This window comes from Macaca thibetana, chromosome 4 (assembly GCF_024542745.1).
Source record: "Macaca thibetana thibetana isolate TM-01 chromosome 4, ASM2454274v1, whole genome shotgun sequence".
Lineage (NCBI taxonomy): Eukaryota > Metazoa > Chordata > Mammalia > Primates > Cercopithecidae > Macaca > Macaca thibetana.
Genome location: NC_065581.1, coordinates 78,875,161 through 78,892,406, shown reverse-complemented (window position 1 = coordinate 78,892,406; position 17,246 = coordinate 78,875,161).

The following is a 17,246-nucleotide window of genomic DNA, read 5'->3' as shown; positions in this document are numbered from 1 at the left end:
GAAGGTGATAAGTAGTGTGCAAAAAGTAAAACTGAAAGGGGATAGAAAATGAGGGGAATTTATTTTTTTAAGTTAATTAAGGTTGCCCGGGAAAGACCTCTCTGAGAAGGTAACTTTTGAGAGAAGACCTGAGAGTGATACAGGCATAAGTCATGTTGAAATGAGAGAGGAACAATTCCAGGTAGAGAGAACAGCAAACAGAAATCTCATGCAGTAAGCATATGTCTTGGCAAGGAGGCCAGTGTGCTGGAGGTAAGTCAATGCGAGAAAATCACAGAAGCTGAGGCCAAAGGTGGTGAGTAGCAGGCAGAATAGGACTATGCAGACCATTTAGGGACTTCGCTTTTTACCCTGAGTAAGAAAATGAGACATTTGAAGATTTTGTGTGATTTAGATTTTAATAGAGTCCTTTGGCTGGAGGATATAAAATACAGGTATCACGTTTATCCTTTAAAATCTTTTCTAGCTCTAGGTTCAAGATTCTACATTGTTTGATAGTTTCTCTACCAATTTCCCTTCTATTATTCCAGGCAGAAGAAAATCCTCTTCTGGTTCTTCTTGGTCAACTCCTGGGACCAGCTATTTGACACACTACAGGAATTAATTCTCCATGAAAGTGGAGTCAATAAGGCCAATTGAACCTTCACTTTCCAGTGGCTTTAAAAAAAAATTTAAAAGAAGATCGCCGTGTTTCAAAAGTACTAAAGAAATATTGATAGTATATATGAGGGTTCATGGTGTGTATATAAAGACCATACACTTTTGACTTCAGCACAAGTGAGCAGCCCAGTGCAAATCAACTTGTCTTGTGGACATATAGGAAGACCCTCTTTCCTGTCCTTCTTCACAAACCTGTGAAAGGTCATTCTCTAAATTTTAACAAAAGTCTATTCTCTTACCAATAGGTGAAAGATTTGTCTCAATGTAATATAATCCCATGAGATTCCAGACTGAGGAACATGCTAGTAAATTCCAAAAGACTTTTAAGTTCTTCAAGAATGTTAAAAGAATAAATTATCTTCAAGGGTTAAAATTATTTGCAATGCCAGCTTTATAAATTTATTTTTACATGCTGCCTTTCTAAATTCCCCAGTCCATTGTTATTTGGGCAGTCGTTACTTTATTTGTGTGATGACCTGCAGTATGTTGGATTTTAGAAGCGTAATCTCTAGTGTGAAGCAGAACAGCTGCTGTTCTGTACATTCAAATGATGGCTGATGCTGTTGATTATTTAAAAAAAGAATAAGATAATTTTGCTTTTATTTATGGCGTTATAATTGAGCCAAACCTTCTTTATTTGGATGTAAACTTTCTATATTTAGCAAATATACTGAGTTGGGTAGAATAATAGAAACCTCAAATTTATTTATATCCCGGCAGAGAGAGAGATAGAGAGAGAGAATATCCGTGTTCTCTGCAATGAATTTTATACTTACAAAATAAAACATTAACTGAAAGAACCAACATCATAAAAAAATATGTGGGTGGCACTTACCGAAGGGCATTTGGATCCTCTCTAAAAGACCTTGAAATTCCCAAGCACTAAGTTTAATAAGGAAAAGATGAGAAGATCGTATTGAAATATATAAAATTAACTTGGCAGAATAATCACAATTCATTTTATGCATGTATATAAGACAATCTCCTCTGCATCACAATGTATTAAAAAGGACATGTGGGTTGGTATTAAGGATTACATTGAGACAAAACACAAACTAATTGTTATATAGTTAAAGGCACTATTAAAAGTGATATGGTTTAATAAGGAGTATCATGGCCTACTGTCCAAACACAGTGACTGCCTGTGCTGCTGGCTTTAAGGAGATCAGGAGAATACTTCAATGAGACTACTGAGTATTAAGAAATTTATTCACCAGATTAGTTCCCAACTTTACTTCTCTCTAAAAGTTTTTTTTTTAAAAAGTTACACATGCATAATAATAACATGCAATGGGTGATAATTACATCATGGAAAATGAGGTATCCATCTCCTCAAGCATTTATCCTTTGTGTTATAAACAATCCAACTATACTATTTCAGTTATTTTAAAATGTGCAATTAAATTATTATTGACTATAGTCGCCCTGTTGTGCTATTAAATACTAGGTCTTACTCATTCTTTCTAACTAATTTTTGGTACCCATTAACCATCTCTGCCTTCCCACCAACCCTGCAAAACATTTCCCAGCCTCTAGTAACCATTCTTCTTCCAGATTTACTTCTGAATCACTCACTTTGAGAGGTTACTTATATATGATTATTAAAAGTCAAGATAATAACCAGATTATCTGGAAGAATCATGAGTATCAAAATGATGATCAAAGCGTTAACTTATCTGATCCTTTACTTTTTACATTTTAAATTTTCTTCCAACTAGCCAACTAGTGAATTTGGAGCTGCTTAGACAACCATTCTGCTCTAATAAAAATTATTTGTATAGAAAGTTAAGAGACCTCAGAAATCCAAACCTTACCGCTGGATGTCAGGCACACAGCCACTGTGCTACTATCCATCGAAAGCATACAAAACCAGCAAGAAGCCCCACAGGCTTTGATTTCGAGGTCCTTAGGCAAATGGTCTCAATTTTGAAATTATCTCTTCTTAATAGGAAGTACTCACATAGTGCTATTATATGCCAGGCATTTGAATTTATATAATCCTCACATCAGTCCTATCTCATGTGTATCAGTTAGCTTTGTGCTGCATAGAAAAAAGGCCTTAAAATTTAGTAGCTACAAACCATAGCACTGCATATTATTCACTAGTCTGTGGATCAGTTGGACAGTTCTGCTTATCCAGCTAGTGTATTTTCTGTCTGCTAATCTTGGCCGAGCTCTTTTATAATTTGGGAGGCCTTGGCTGGGACCAATGGACCAACTCACTGGTTCTGACCCATGTGATTGCTCATCACCCAGCAACATGTTCCTATGATGGAAACATTTTCCTGTGGGGAAGGCAGAGTCCTGGGAGAGAGTGGAAGAGAACAATGTCTCTTGAAACCTGGGCTTAGAGATAAAGCATTGTCACTTCCAATGGGTATTGTTGATCAAAATAGTCATAAGGCCAGTCTCTAGTCAAGGGAGGGGAAATAGATGGGAGGAACTACAATGGATGTGATTATAGGGAGGAGTAAAGACTGTGTCCATTTTTAGAATCTACACAAGTGGGCACAATTATTTTCATTTTGAAGATGAGGGAACTGAGATACAGAGTTTAAATGACACAGGTTATATAGATTCTAAATGTCCAAATCAGAATTCAGACACCTAGGGAGAGATAGACTCCAGACTCCATGTTGTTTATCAATATGCTAAGTATTTATTTTGTGTATATATTTCCTAGATGTCACTGCTACACATGTGGAGAAAGACAATCATGATCCTTGAATCCTTTCTTGTGTAAGACCTTTCATTCCCTTGGTACCATCCATTCTATCCCATCCCCTGGACCAAACATTTGCAATAAATAACACTTCTTTCCACTTTAGTATTTTCTCCTAGTCTTTACAGTTGCCTAAAAAAACCATAAAGTTTTAAAAAGTGGTATATGAATGTGTTTTTGTCTTTAGAATGCAAATAGCTGAGAATAGGAACTATATTTAATGTTTTTGGTTTTTAGCAAGTTGTAAAACACTTTTTGAAAGTCCCAAACAAGCTCTTTCTTCTACTAGCAGGTAAATTCCATTAAGGTAGGGACCTAAACTCCAGGCTATAGTTGTTTCCCCAACAGGTAGTAAATGGGAAGTATTCCGTAAGTATGGATTAAATGGAGGAATGAAGGAAGCCACAATTTCAATTATTAGTAGTAAATATATTTAATCATTGATTTTTATCAAGTAGGTTATATTAACATTATATTCTTTAGTTTTCAAAATAACTTTCTATGTTTTTGTTTATTCAGTGCCACTTTTTCTCATTATGTCTTTATATTTTATGTATATGTATGAATGTTTGTGTGTGGTACTATAATAATATATCCAGATTTTAAATACTTTTTTTGGTAAAGGTTGAATACATTTCCTCTATAATTTCTTACTATGACTCTCTGTCAACCTGAAAACATGGTAGTGTTTCTAGTGCTTGTACTAAAGCTTTTGAGACCATGGAAACTTTCAGCCCTTGTGGGGTCTTGAGAAAGTTGAAGCTCGCAGTCCACCCCTTCCATTGCTCTGTTGCTCTTTTGAAATCTAATCCTTGGGCTCAACTAAGTACTCTGTATTATGAGTGTTGAAAACTCCTTGACGTTCCTTTTTGGAAACTCTCCTCAGTTACCTGGTGGGTTGTTTGCAGTGCTTTTTTCACTTTACCAGTGGGAATTAAGACACAGACTGGGTAAGCAGCTTGTCAAATTCAAAATCAAGGCCAAAGGATTAGGTAGCCTAGATAAGAACTGAAGGAATCTCATTTTATAGCTCTCTGTTTAAGAGCCTAAGAAATGCAGTTTGTGAGGAAAGCATAATATGGAGAACAAATACCACCTCTCTTAATCAAGAATTGCATGTGTTTGTATGAAGTTTTTTGATTAGAACATACTAAAGAGTTGGTATGTGGTTAGTTTGTAGAATTGACAGTGGATTCACACGATTATTAATAGGAGAAATATTTCATGATTAATCTCGTCAGCATGTATAATTGCTATCAGGAGACAGATCCTATGCCTGGAAGACAAAGAGCAAAATAAACTTATATTGATTTCTTCCTCCAGCGATTAGAACACAAGTCATCAGAATGCACGAGTAGAACCCCAAGTTAGAACGCTGCCTAAATATGAATTCTTCCTTTGTGATAAACCCCATTTTAACCCCACAATCTGTCCACATACAGCAATTGGTCTCAGGATGTTTTCCATGAATATATTTTATTACAATGATAATCTTTGTCAATGAAAATTCTGAGGTTTTATCCATTGAGAAGTAGGATTTACTCCTGAGTAACCAGCTTAAAAGTCTGTGGTCTTTACAACACATGAAATTGCCTTCTTCTCTGACCATTATTTTGATGATCTTTATATAATTATATCTTTATATAGTTAATACTATGTGTTCATAGAGTTTCTTACGTATTTTGCCCCTTTTCTTTTGTCTTCCCAGTAAGAAAAGAAGCTGCTTTATAGTGAGGGCCTCAGACCTTTCATCATCCTGACTCTGGTCCATCCATCCCTTCTCTGGTCTGTAGCTCAGGAGTGGGGTGAAGTAGACATGCCCTAGATGCATGTCATTGCCAGGCAGGTCCTTGGATGGGAAAGTGCAAAGTGTACTCACAGAAAGTTGAGAAAAGGCACACGTGGTGGAAGCAACTTCTGCTAAAAACTTAACTGACTTAGAATCATTTTCATTTTTTAAACTGTAATTTTGTGTATCACATTAGTAAAGGCCTCATAGAAGGGAGTGAAGTACGTCTGAAGAACAGTTGACTGCTGCTCATATATAAAAGAAATGGAATTTAAATACAACAACACACACATCTGTGACAGTCTGTTGTATTGTAGTCTATGGTTGATACGGGCTTTTATCTTGATTAGTAGGAGAGAGTGGAATATGGAGCACTCAATAGATCGGCAGTTCTCTATCATTTTTCAATTTGTAATTATCAAACTGCCTGACTGAGAGGCAGGATAACTAGTATCATCTTTCCCAGACTTTTAAGAAGAATTGCCTGGAGGCTTCATTAAACATACAAATTCCCAGCTCCATCCAGATCCTGGTAAATGAGCGCCTCCAGGGAAGTACTATGGATATTCATATTTTTAGTACGTTTGAAGGTAATTGTGTTAGCTGATGGTTTTGAGGATTTATAATTCAACTTTGCCATTTTCTGTGTTGAGATGACATGTTATTTCACCATGTCTAAACATACTTACTTTTCTGTAAAAGCAAGGTGATGATAGTATCTCCTTCTGGGTACTGTTGTGAACATTAAATGACAAAATGTGTGCAAAACGTTATCGTGGTGCTTGGCGGGAATGCTGGATTTGCATCAGCTACTTCTGCACCTGCCACTGTTGGTGTCATTTTACCTAGTGAACTCTGATGCTCTGGGTCCTCCTAATCGGAGGAAATAATAAATATAAATGATACAGAGAAGTTTCAAGGAAAATAAGATAAAGGAAAGGAAGCTCTGACAGGTTGGGAAAGGGCTGAGACAGTCTAGGTTAGGGAGATGGACTAGATTGATCCTGTGTAGAGAGAGGACCTAGATAGATCCTAGGCAACAGAACAATCAATTCTGTTCACATACATGCTCCAAGTTTTTGTTTTGCCTTCCCCCTTACTCCCTTTATGGGAATTAGGGACTTGGCTCATTTGCCTTGATAAGAAATGTTTTTATAGGAACTAAGACATGATACAGTTTAGCTGGTCAATAATACTATTTTCATTTTATACAATTTTCATTTTGGATGTGTTGCTAAGGAAGATATTATTGCTTTGCATGAATAGGGCCATCAGAAAGGCAAATATTTGTAGTTCTCATAACATCAAATTTATTCATTTACTATTTATTGAGCACTGACTCTGTGGTAGGCACTCTTTTAAGCATTAAAGATATATCAGTGAGTACAAGAATAGGAGAGGGAAATGCTCCTGCCCTCACAGAGTTTTTGTTCTTGTGTGTATGTAAATACATACAGAAGTAAATTATGTAATAATAATGAGAAAAGCAAGCAAGGCAGGAGGAATGGGAGTATATGTTGTGTGTGTGTGGTGGAGGGAAGAACAGAGATGGGACAAAATGAAGCCAGGATTATGTAGGGCTCTAGTAAAGACTAACTTTGACTTCAAGTTATATAGGAATTTTATAAAACATTTGAACCGATGACATTTTCAGAGAATCTCTCTGGCTTCTGGACAATGAATTCTGGGGAGGTAAAGGGATCAGGTAGGAGACAATTACAATAAACTAAGAGAGAGCTAATGCCAGCCTGAGCTAGGGTAGTAGCAGTAGAGAAGATGAAGAGTGATCAGATTCTGGATATACTTTATGTAGAGAAAACAGAACTTGTTAGACAGATTGGATTTGGGGATTGACAGAAAGATAAAAATCAAGAATAACTCAATCTAAGCAACTGAAAGTTAGGAATTGCCATCCCCTGAGATGGAATAAAGTATAGAAAGGCAAGTTTTTAATGGGTAAAGTAGGAGTTAGATTTTAGGCCCAAGTCAGACCTCTTAGCCGTCAGTGTGGATATGTTGAGAATGAGAAGTAGGCAGTTGTATATGTGAAGCTGAAATTCAGGGGAGGGATTTGAGCCAGAGACATAAATTTAATGCCAAGACCAAATGGGATCACCAATAAAATGTATAGGAGACTGGACCAAGGAAAGAGTTCTGGGACTTGGGACCTATATATAAGAGGGTAAAGAGATGAGAAGAAATCATCTCAGAAGACTGAGAGGAACAGCCAATGAGCTGGAGGAAAACCAGAACAGTGTGTGTCCTGCAAGTCAAGGGAAGACGTTGTGTCAAGAAGAGAGCGATCAGCTGTGTCAAATGGTACTGAGAATAAGTTGTGTATTTTATTCACCACTGGATTTAGCAAAGTAACAATCACTGGTGAAAATCATGGGAGCAATTTAAGTGGACTAGAGCTGTAAATAGCAGGATTAGTGTAGATTCAGGAGAGAATGAGAATGGTGCAATGAGAGAGAAAATGAATGTGTGTTGCAGGAGGCAGGAGGATCATACTTTTGAGAACTTCTCTAACACACACCCAAACATTCATACTCTTCTGCAATCTCAGTTTCTATATCCCAGTCAATGAAGCAAAGGCCCAAGACTTTAGACAAACCAGACTACTGAGAGATCCCCAAAGCCCCATGGTTCTCAATGCATCTAGTTATAGATAAGATTTTTTTTTTGCTTTCATTTTTCATATTAGAAAGGAAGGAAGAAAGGAGGGAGGAAGAAGGAGAAAAGGAAGGAGGGAAGTAAGGAAGGAAGGAAGATAGGAAGCAAGGAAGAAGAGAAATAATAACTATATATATTTTTGGCAATTTTTTTTCACTTCCTCCCTTAATATCATTTAATGTGTATAACAATCCATTGAAATGGGTATTATTTCTTCTTTCCAGATGGGGAAACTGAAATTAGAGAGATTGAATAGTCTGTTCAAGATCTCAGAGCTCGTAAGAGACTGAATCACTTCAAACTGAGGTCTATCAGACCTCAAAATGCCAATTTTACAGATTTATCTGAAATAGGAAGTTCTTGATAAGCCCATAGTTTGACTCAGCCTTGGAAACATAGCTTCAGGCCCTTTCTCATTTGCCTGGAAGATCTCATCACCTATTTGACAATTCATTTCAATCATATGTGATTATTAAGTACTCTGTGTTCCCTTTGTAGTAAACATCCATTTCTCATATTTATGTAGAATTTCAGAGTGAAATGTATTTTGCTGTAAAATTGACCATGATAGTTATTCAAGAAGAAATGAATAATCTTATGTAGAATGCTATCTAAAGTTGTGTTAAATTTACTGGATATATCAATAGATAGAAATAAGCCATTTTCTGAGACCCAGAAGGAGTCATGTAATTTTGCCCTTAAGATGAGGTTAATAGAAGGGCTTCAGTCTGCACAAACATTTTTAACATACGTGGGTCAAAAACTGCAACAGGTTGCAGCTGACAAAGGGCTCCTGGGACAAACATAACCTGCGTTTATATTTGTAAATGCTTAGATCTTCTCTTAGTTCAGCTTTGGGTTTCTTGACTCCTTCCATTTGGGATATCTTGTTTATTCATACTAAATGGCAAAGTGTTCAAAAAGGAATTCCTCTGCCATATTGGATTCCTTGAATCTCAAAGCTTCTAGAGAAATCCTGATTCTGCTTTCTCAGGAGGAATAATTTTCCCAGCAGTATTTCTACCAACTTCTTCCTGGATAAAGAAAGATTTTTAGAGTTCTCCTTGAAATAAAAATGACTTGAAACAAAATTGTTTGATTGAATAGATTAGGAGAATACAGGTACATCTTAACAATCAAACACATATGTTAGCTACCAGTTCTTTAAAAATGGTGTGTGGTGGAAAAGAAAAAATGGCTGCGAAAGGTTAGGCGGCTGAGCTAACGAAAGATAAATGCTCTGGAACACACATGGTTCTTCATAGTCAAATAATCAGAGCCATGTGAGACATGTTGTCTTTGGAAAATAAAGAAACACTCAACTAAAAAATATACTCAACAAATATTTCTTGAGTCTACACCAACCAAATAATAATAAGTTAGATGAGTTTCCTCATAGAATTCCCAGCCTAGTGGAGGAAATAAACTGGGTGATAACATAAAAGTCATAATTCCTCCCATGCGATCTTACAAAGTGATTATCTCCACCAATCTCACCCCTAAAGTCAGAGATGCTCCTGTTTAATAGTGTCATTATCAACATGAGATATGCTTTGAAGAAAGAAAGGGAAGACAAAATCATACTTACACTTTCTTTTACCAAAATGGAAATCAGCTTGAAAGAGTTCAGTAAAACTAAACATGAAATTGAAAGTTATAGTTAATCCATAAATTTGGTAACTGAGAGAACAGCAGTAGAGTAAGGAACATGGAAAGAGTATGCAGAAGTTGAATTAAGTAGACTTATTTATAGAACATTTGTGTAAAATAGAAATAAATTGTTCTTATCAGAGAGGGGAAAAAATTCTTACCATTGAAAATCAGATCCATGACTCAATTTTTGTAGGTTTTTATTTTCCCTCTCAATCAGTTTTTTCCTTTCATTGTCTGTCTGAGGTTTGGTAAAAAGGTCATCCAAGACATGTGGTTTTCTTTTCTTATTTCTTCCCTCATTTGGAGATGTTCACAACTAGGTTTATTGGGCAATACTCACTTATTCATAACCTACTAATCTTTCCTTTGTGGTATCCTCTTCCTTCAGAGGATTCATGATATTTTTATAAAGGTTAAAAAACCATTTTTTTTCCTAGACTCCTGAAATATTGTCAAAAATAGGAGTTATTAGTAAAATAATTAATTACTTTTTCATCAAAGCTTCCATCCTATATTACCTAGGAATATATTTCACATATTTTATGGTTAGACGATCATGGTCCTTATCAATGTATCTTAAGTATTGACAAATTTTTCTTATTCATATAGACATTTACTTTCTTGTGATAATTGTTTTAAACCATGACTTCCTCCTTCACATTTGTAAAGAATGATTATGTAAATGCCATCTATTTAGTAGTACTAATATTGTATTTTAGTGCTTCTTTTGGATGCTTAGCCTTTAGTATTTTATAAGCTGAAGATGGCTCTTATGCAATTGTTTTTACCTGTTAAGTCACTATTTCCACATTAATAATAGGGTAAAGATATCAGGCTTCAGTTTAGATTATGAAAGTTCCTAATGTGTTTTCCACATTGACTTTAAGCAAGGAGAAGACTTCCTCTCTTGTTTTCATGGGAATTTTATGAATTCCAATATGTATATTTTTCCAGCTGTAGTATTTTATTTGCAATTGGAAATTACAAGTTAAGATATCACTTTTCTTATGAAAAATTGTTGAATACCAAGCCGTAGCAGTTAAAGCTGATTTCAACTACTCAAGTAGTATGATTTTTTTCATGTATAACTTAGAATTTTTAAATATTCTTTTCAGTTATTTACATGGACACTTCAGGGTCAGGGAAACATTAGGTTATGTTTTTATTTTTTCTCATATGAACTACCTTTTTGTAAGTATAATTACCTTTTTTTGTTATATGACCTTACGTAGATGAATAAGACAAATGAAAACTCTTGGCTAATATTAAAATGAAGCCATTTAATTTGATACCTGTCTTAGATTGCAAGTGAGATTCCTTGATTCAAAATGTTTATGTGTCCAGAAAATACTCACTGGTAATTCATTATAGCAGCAAGTCTTTATCTTAGCTTCATCTCAGGAAAGTTATTTCCCTGTTATGCATTTGACAGACTAGCTCAAACTGACATGCAGGACGAAATGAAAGGTTGTGATGCTCACACGGATTTCTGGGGTCACGTGAGTTTATATGACTTCATGCTTACATTTTTATAAATTTTTGAATCGGAGCCTGCATTTCTCAGATTTAAGCATTTGTTACATTTCTCTCTCACGTCCTTAGATATCTCCATTTGAAAAGCAGCACGTTACAGGTATCATGAAACAATAAGCAAAAAATATGCATGGCTTTTTCTGAAACAACACCTTATTGTAGTTTTTGTCGAGGCATTTCTTTTTGTTTCCGAAAGAGGAGACAGTGTTTTTTAGTGGGGTGGGGCATGCTTAAGTAGGGGTCAGAATACTGATATGGGTCAGCCCTGCCACTAATGAGTTAAGAGGGTCACACCACCTAATCCCTGAGCTCTAGTTTTTTGTCTGTAGAGTATGAGGCAGGATGAATGAATTCTGAAGTTTTTAGTGGTCTGGGAAATAACCTTCTTTTCTCTACCTTTGTGTACAGTTATTCATTTATATGTTTTTTTCGCTGACTTTGTGGTCGATAAAGTCTATTAGAGAAGCTTGCTGGAAATTAGGAAGGTTAGATAACTCCCACTCCAGAGAAACAAATTTTGAAATTCTCCCTATTCTGAGCATCCTCTTCTTTGAAGGAACCGATCAAAAAAGGTCCAGGGACAGCTATTAGATTGTAAGCCAGGTTGCAGGAGTTTATGATAGACATTCTAATCTTCCACACTGGAAAGGAATAGCCTTTACAAATGTTTAGCAATAGCAATTTAATTGCACCCCAAAGGAAGTTGCATTTAGCATCTGTACACAATGATATGAAGCTGACTGAAATGGAATTTTACTGTCTCATCACTTTAGTTTAATATAGTTTGTTTTCCCTGCCATGTCTTCTTATTTCAAGCATCAAAATAAGGTGGGTAGACTGTTCTGTAGGCAGTTTTCAATCGTGTTGTCTAGGTCATCCATTTTCCATTTAACAAAGAGAAGTGTTGATAGTATCACACATAGAATAGGCCACTATTAACTGTGCTTTCATTTAACTCTAAGATGTGAAGAGCCATGATGAGTTCCTGAAGGGACACAGTGAGTCAGTGGCTCAGATAGAAGAGGCTCCCAGATATCAGTGTTAGGTCATAAAGATGTCACTGTCTCTTAAGAAAAAGTTTTCATTTATTCTACAGAAACATCAGATGCCCTTCTTTCTTTATATGTCATGAAACAGTGAACTTTTTTTAATCCATCTTTCTTAGTACGTGGGTCACTTTAATGATGAGAGATTTTGCTTATTGTTCCATACCTACAACATGCTACTTTTTAAATGGAGATATCTAAGGATGTGAGAGAGAAACATAACAAACATTTAAATCTGAGAAATACAGGCTTCAATTTAAAAATTTACAAAAATGTAAGCATGAAGTAATATGAACTCTTATTAAGAGTAGTTATAAGGAAAAGTTACATGGTTTTGTAACTTATATAGCTACAAAAGATTGATAATTTTGTGCCTCTGGTTACATGTCTGAGATACTGCAGGAATTAAAGAACTGGTTTTTCTATTATGACAATTAGAAGAAAGGCATTAAGTTTGTATTTAGAAGTACTATTCTAATTATACTATAGAATTAATTTCAGGAGTATTTTACCAGGAATGTATTAGTGTTTCAAAAGTTGTGAAGAAAACTAAAAGAGGGAATTTACTCTCCTACTATTTTAACTTTGTCTCTGATTTTTATTTATTTATATAACCACATCTCCTCCCTCAGATGAAGCTGAAATATTGGATAGAAAAAGAATAAGTTATGTAATCTCATAATAGAATTTACTGCAAAAAATGCTTTACTTTCCAACTTTAATTAAGGATGGTGTATGGTTTTAAGCTTATCATGTATTAATGTGGAGGTTTAAAAATGTCTTGAGGAATATCCAGTCCAAAATGAAAATAATATTCTAAAAACCCAGTTCAGTTTTAGAAGTATGTATCACTCCTTGTTATTTGGAGATTTTGAGCCTTCCCTTATGCTGTCCTTGGCTTTACATCTCCCTGCTAAAGCATCTTCTGAAAATCTGCTCGTGTCATTTCTGTTTCAAACATTATTATCAAAAAAACAGGTTTAGAGTCTGAAATTGCAGGTGATTATGTTTATAGAATTGGGAGATTAGTGTAATAATCTAAAAAACAGCACGTTTTGTGTATATGCATAGATTCTAACTTCCGTAGTGAATGGGTTTTTATGCTCCTAGGCTGTTATGTTACTGTCTTCAGACTCTAGTCACCCATTGATAATGACAATTGCATTGATTGCCTCAGCATCAGCTGACCTCCTATGACTAAACATCTTCACATAGCAGACAGTTCATTCAAAAATTGGACCTAGAATTGCTGATATGCCATTCTCTTTCAATGCCCAAAGTCCCCGTAAATTTTTGACTGAAATGTATTGAGATAGAGAAATGGAGCTTTATTCCAGATGTTTAAACAGTCTTTTTAGGCCTTCATAGGTTTTTTCATAGACAGTTACTGTTACTTTTGTAAGTGCCATTTAGGCTGCTTATGATTGAGAGCGTAAATTCTCCCAGTCCAAATTTAAGACCAAATATAAGGACTTTTATTTAAGAATTATCTATTCTTGTTTCTGTCTCCAGCCCACTTCTCTGCCACCTCAAAATAGTTTTTATTTCAGACAGTTAATCATGAAATGTATTCATCATAAATTGTATCAATCTGTGATCTCCATGCTGATATGAAGGAGTATAAAAAGCCTATCGAACACAGTATTAAGTCAATCAAGGGACAAGGTAATAAAGTGTGTAAGAGGTGAAGCTGCAGAGTAAGACAAATGTGGATTGGACCAAGTTGCAAATTTGTCACTTTTTAGTTGTGTGATCTTGATTAAGTATTTCATTCCTTCAAGTCCATTTACCACACCTTTAAAATGGTGTTGATAATAATACCTCATCAGTGGAATTTGTGTTTATGGAGACTTAAGTTTTTTAGAGCAATTTTAGGTTCACAGCAAAATTGAAAGGAAGATACAGAGATTTCCCATATATACCTGGCCTCCACACATGCACAGCCTCCTCTACTATCTACATCCCCCACCACAGTGGTACATTTGTTACAACTGATGAACCTTCATTGATACATCGTTACTCAAAGTCTATACTTTATGATAGGGTTTGCTCTTGATATTGTACATTCTATGGCTTTGGACAAATATATAATGACATACATCCATCATTACAGTATCATACAGAATATTTTCACTACCCTAAAAATCCTCTCTGTTCTGCCTGTTCATGCCTCCCTCACTCCAGCTCCTGGCAATCACTGATCTTTTTACTATCTGCATAGTTTTTCCTCTTCCAGAAAGTCATGTACATGGAATTATGCAATATGTAGCCTTTTCAGATTTGCTTATTTCATTTACTAACATGCATTTAAATGTCTCTCGTGGCTTTTCATGGCTTGATAACTCATTTTTTTTTTTTTTTTTTTTGGTGTCGAAGTCCATTTTCTGAATGTGCCACAGCTTACTTATCCATTCTCCTTCTGAAGAACACCTTGGTTGCCTCCAAGTTTTGGCAATTATTAATAAAACTGTTTTAATTTCATTTGAGTAAGTACCAAGGAACATGATTGCTGGATAGTATAAGAGTTTTCTTTGTTTTGTAACAAGATGCCAAACTGTCTTCCAAAGTGCCCATACCATTTTGCATTCCTACCAGAAATAAACAAGAGTTCCTGTTGCTCCACATTTGGTGTTGCCAGTGTAATGGAATTTGGCCCTCCAAAGTTGTGCTTTGTAGTGTTTCTGTCATGACCAAATGACATATTTTTAAAAGGCACTTATCATAGTACTTGACACATTCTAAATGTATATTATTGTTATTACTTGTTCTTATTCTATTATGCCAGTCAGTGAAAAAAAATCAGTCAAAATATATTGTTAGACTTTTTTTCTGGCCATTATGCACTTAGGAAAACAGGCTTACCCTCATTCCATAAGCAACTGGAAACTAGGTAATATGCTTGAAATGACTATTGTTAAGTGTTGGGCCACAGGCAGTGTAAGACTGCAATTCCTGAGAAGGAAACAGATAAAATAAATGCTACCCAACAATAACCTGAAAGCAGATTCCTGGAATGAGGTTTAGGATTTCTGCCTGGAAGTACATTCTGGAATGAGGTTTAGGAAGGGGTTCCCAAGCGAGGCAGGTTGGTCTTAACTGAGTTGTGGAGACTGATATCAGAAATCAAGGAGGCTATATTAGTTGGCCATTGCAAAGCAGAGTTCTGAACAGAGGAGAGCTAAGGAAAAAAAAAAAAAGCTTTGGAAATCTGCATAGGAGTTCACTTGAGTTGTTGCTGCGTCCTAAGTACACATATACGTCACAAGGTTGGGATAAAAAAAAACCCAACAACCCATCAGGGAGCTATAAGCTGAAGATAGCATGGAGATGTTTGAGCTGTGTGCAGCCAGAATGGAGAGTCCTTTTGATCACTGAGAAATCATGGACAAATTCAGAATGGCTATGCCTTAGTAGTAGGGTTAAACTACACCTAGAATAAATAGAATAAATATTACTGTTACAAAAAATAAAAGCACATCTTTGCATTTAAAAAATTTTTACTTATTTTTTTAAAATTTAACTTTTATTTTAAGTTCAGGGTTTGTTCATGCAAGTTTGTTATATAGGTAAACTTGTGTCTTGGGGGTTTGTTGTACAGATTATTTTATCACCTAGGTATTAAGCCTAGTACCCATTAGTTATTTTTTCCTAATCCTCTCCCTCCTCCTACCTTCACTCTCAGATAGGCTCCAGTGCTGCTTGTTCCCCTCTATGTGTCCATGTGTTCGGATCATTTTGCTCCTACTTATAAGTGAGAATATGTGGTGTTTGGTTTTCTGTTTCTGTGTTAGTTTGCTAAGAATAATGGCCTCTAGCTCCGTTCATCTTCCTGCAAAGGACATGATCTCATTTTTTTTGGCTGCATGGTATTCTATGATGTACATGTAGCACATTTCCTTTATCCAGTCTATCATTGATGGACATCTAGATTGACTCCATGTCTTTGCTCTTGTGAATGGTGCTATAGTGAACATACGCATGCATGTGTCTTGATAATAGAACAATTTAGATTCCTTTGGGTATATATCCAGTAACTGGATTGCTAGGTTGAATGGTATTTCTGTTTTTAGGTCTTTGAGATATTCCCACACTGTCTTCCCCAATGGTTGACCTAATTTACACTCCTACCAACAGTGAATAATCACTCCTTTATCTCTGCAACCTCTCTGGCATCTGTTATTTTTTGACTTTTTAATAATAGCCATTCTGACTGGTGTAAGATGGTATCTCATTGTGGTTTTGATTTGAATTTTCTTTTTTAAAAATTTTATTTTTTTATTATACTTTAATTGCTGGGGTACATGCGCAGAATGTGCAGGTTTGTTAAATAGGTATACAAGTCCCTTAATGGTTTGCTGCACTCATCAACCCATTATCTACATTAGGTATTTCTCCTCATGCTATCTCTCCCCTAGCTCCCCAACCCCCGGACAAGCTGCGGTGTGTGATGTCCCCCTCCCTGTGTCCATGTGTTCTCATTGTTCAACTCCCACTTATGAGTGAGAACATGCGGTGTTTGGTTTTCTGTTCTTGTGATAGTTTGCTGTGAATGATGGTTAGATACTGGATATTAGATCTTTTTTGGATGCATATTTTACAAAAATTTTCTCCCATTCTGTAGGTGGTCTGTTCACTCTGTTGATAGTTTCCTTTGCTACGCAGAAGCTCTTTAGTTTAATTTGTCAATTTTTGCTTTTGTTGCAATTGCTTTTGGTGTCTTTGTCATGATATTTTTGACCTTTCCTATGTCCTAAATGGTACTGCCTAGGTTGTCTTCCATCATTTTTATAGTTTTGGGTTTTAAATTTGTCTTTAATCCATCTGGAGTTAATTTTTTATATGGTATAATGAATTCAATCTTCTTCATATGGCTAGACAGTTTTCCCAGCACCATTTGGTGAACAGGGAATCTTTTCCCCATTGCTTGTTATTGTCAGGTTTGTCAAGTACTAGATAGTTGTAGATGTGTGGCCTTATTTCTGGGTTCTTTATCCTGTTCTATGTATCTGTTTTTGTACCTGTTCCATGCTGTTTTGGTTACTGTAGCCCTGTAGTATAGTTTGAAGTTAGATAGTGTAACGCCTCCAGCTTTGTTCTTTTTGCTTATAATTGCCTTGGCTATTTGTGCTCTTTTTTGGTTCCATATGGACTTTAAAATAGTTTTTTCTAG